At 40.5% G+C, this 3,270-nt stretch overlaps 1 long non-coding RNA gene across 1 annotated transcript; it reads left to right on the top strand.

Moving 5' to 3' along the window:
* The first annotated feature begins 191 nt into the window (after positions 1 to 191).
* Positions 192 to 3,012, top strand: LOC104964336 (uncharacterized). Its single transcript, XR_800403.1, has 4 exons — positions 192 to 267; positions 344 to 397; positions 500 to 623; positions 1,561 to 3,012. It is a non-coding gene; the product is annotated as an uncharacterized lncRNA (long non-coding RNA).
* Positions 3,013 to 3,270: the final 258 nt, after the last annotated feature.

Genomic DNA, 3,270 nt, shown 5'->3' with positions numbered 1-3,270 from the left:
AAAACAAAAAAGTAATATAAAAAATAATCGTTTTATTTTGATTACGTTGTTTTCGTAATTGTTGCAAGCCATAATCGTAATCGCGATTAAAATACGATTTAATTGAGCAGCCTATGAAAAAGTGCACTATATACCTGGTCATTTGGGAGAAACCAGCTCGAGTGCGCGAGAATTTGTAATCCTGTATGAATCCTCTCGTCTGCTTGCTCAGGTCATACAACATCAATAAACTGGCTGAACAGGCGGTGGAGGAGGTTCTCAACATCGGTACGTACAACTTCTGATTCTCAAATGAAGTCTAAAGGGAACCAGGTTTTTAAAATTCACCTTTTTTCTTCTTCAGGAAAGTCTCAGACAGGTCTTGATATCCCGCTGAATCGTGACTTCATTGAAAAGGGTGAGTTTATAAACCTCTTATTTATTTTAGATTGAACATGTTCTGTCACCTAGTTTCATGTGACGATGGTGTGTGTGTGTGTGTGTGTGTGTGTGTCCTCAGTGACTGATCTGTACAACGAGTCTCTGGTGTTCAGCCCGGACGACAGACGTATGTTCTTCAGCATCAGAGAGCCCATCGTCAACAGAGTGTTCTCCAGCAGCCGGCAGAGAGGCTTCGCCAGCAAGTCAGTGAACCTCCTCAGACTGTAGTTCCACCTGGAGTACATCCACAAGATCTGAGTACTTTTACTTTTACTCAAGTACAAGATCTGAGTACTTTTACTCAAGTACAAGATCTGAGTACTTTTACTCAAGTACAAGATCTGAGTACTTCTACTTTTACTCAAGAACAAGATCTGAGTACTTTTACTCAAGAACAAGATCTGAGTACTTCTACTTTTACTCAAGAACAAGATCTGAGTACTTCTACTTTAACTCAAGTACAACATCTGCGTACTTCTACTTTTACTCAAGTACAACATCTGAGTACTTCTACTTTAACTCAAGAACAAGATCTGAGTACTTCTACTTTTAACTCAAGTACAAGATCTGAGTACTTCTACTTTTCTACTTTGGGCGACTGTGGCTGTGAGGGAGTGTGGTCGTCTTTCAACCAGAAGGTTGTGGGTTCGATCCCAGCCCATGCAGTAAACATGTCGACGTATCCTTGGGCAAGATACTTAACCCTGAGTTGCTCCCGATGGCATGGCCAACGGTGTGTGAATGTGTGTGAATGTTAGGTCCTATAGAGTAAGGTACACTGCTCTGTATGAATGGGTGTGAATGGGTGAATGACATGTAGTATGTAAAGCGCTTTGAGGGGTCTTAAAGACTGGATAAAGCGCTATATAAGTACAGTCCATTTACCATTTACTTTAACTCAAGAACAAGATCTGAGTACTTCTACTTTAACTCAAGAACAAGATCTGAGTACTTCTACTTTAACTCAAGAACAACATCTGCGTACTTCTACTTTTACTCAAGTACAACACCTGTTGATGCCTAGTTTCTCAAAAGGTTGACCCTTCAGTCTTTGAGCAGCTGTTCATCAGTTTTGACTTTAAAGCAAACAAACCGCTAAACCGACTTCTGACTTGTTGTTCGATGCCTCCTCTGCTGCAGGGTGTCGGTGCGCTCGCGCTGCTGGGACGCCTGCATGGTGGTCGACGGCGGGACTTCCTTTGAGTTCAACGACGGGGCCATCGCTACCATCAGTCTGAGTGAAGAGGACCAGCTGAGGACCGTGGACCTGGAGAACTGAGGGGTCCAGAGCTCTGATGCTCTCTGATGCTCACTGTTCAAAGGGAAGCTGTTAGCCTCCATACCTGAGACACAGGTATCACTGTTACTATTGTTCCTCAAATGTTTGCATCTTTACCAATCAATTGTTCCCAAACTAGATTACCTTTCCTGATTTCCCCAACACACTTTCCAGGATATAATGACAATCTACTTAGTTAAGAATATGTCGAGCAACATTTGATTATGTTACTATAAACTGTCTCAGCTGAGGAAGGGATAAAAGATCAGGTATGATTATTAAATATAATTCATATCGTTCTGTTAAAACAATTGTTTGGATTTGTATTCCAGATGACATTTTGTGATGTGCTGTTGCTTTATGACTTTGAAAAGAATTATGAAATATTCTATATTTACGTTTTTTTCAACAAATCCCAGTTAGTCAGACTCTCACTACGTCCTTTTGTCCCCAGCTGTCCCTCAACCCTGAGTCTCTTACTGACGACAAACATCTTTAGAAATGGCTCACAAATTAAAAAAATGTAATGTTTGTGTCTCAAACAAGAATAATTGGTTTATTTGTTGGGGACTATTTTCAGCGGCGGATTAATCCACATTTGCTGCTCTAGTGAGTAGTTATTGCTGTGTGTGTGTGTGTGAGAGAGTGAGAGAATGAGAGTGTGTGAGAGAGAGAGATTAGATCTAAATAAATGACAGTGTAAAGGTAATGAACACACACACACACGACCTGTTATTAGATCCGCTTGTTGGTCTGCACGTGGGATTTGTTGATAAATGTAGAATAAGTGGACTTTAAAAGGTCGAGTGTTGCTAAGATATAAAGGATGGGAGTGAACTGAGTGGCTTTTTGTCAACAAAAGATATTTTTGGAACAAAGCTTATATTTTTTTCTAGATCGTTTGGGCTTTGAGAGCAGGAGAGTTCAGTTCACTAAAAAATAAACTCCACGATTAAAAGGGGGCATTTTTACTCCATGTTTTCAGCTCAAAGTGTGTCTGGTTCTCACCTCTCTCAAGACCTGAAATGCAGCTTTTGGAAATGCTACTGAAGCAGAATGTGCCTGAGGTATTTAAACACTCTCTGATATGAACAGAATCATGTCACAGCTTAGGAATGATTTTAAATATTTAAAACAAGTCCTGTTCTCGATTAAACTCATTGTTGGTGCACCTTTTTCAGGACTACTTTACAAAGCGGAGGGTAAAGGGTTAATTTGCAGCGTGCCAAAGGCGGAGTCTGTGTGTCACGAAGTGTTTTTTTTAGTCAGATAAAGTGGTATTAAAAATAAACCTGTGTGCTTGTTGAGCCTCATTACTGCCTCTGTGTGGATTTATAACAAAAGTACTGCTAACTGTGTGTGTGATTAGGAGAATCAATCTTTAATGTGCACTGCAGAATGCTTTTTTAATATGCTCAGAATATTAAACATTTTCCTGAGAAGACTGGTTGGATAAATAATGAAATGAATGTAATTTAGCTGCTTCACTGGTGCACTAAACATACAGCACATCAGGGCGTGGGAAGTAGAGGTGCAGAGGGTGCTGCAGCACCCCCTGATGGAGGACAGGG

Source organism: Notothenia coriiceps, unplaced genomic scaffold, assembly GCF_000735185.1.
Source record: "Notothenia coriiceps isolate Sejong01 unplaced genomic scaffold, NC01 NC01_scaffold00037140, whole genome shotgun sequence".
NCBI lineage: Eukaryota > Metazoa > Chordata > Actinopteri > Perciformes > Nototheniidae > Notothenia > Notothenia coriiceps.
Note: the sequence above shows the minus strand (reverse complement) of the source record. Positions and strands in the feature narration are given on the sequence as shown.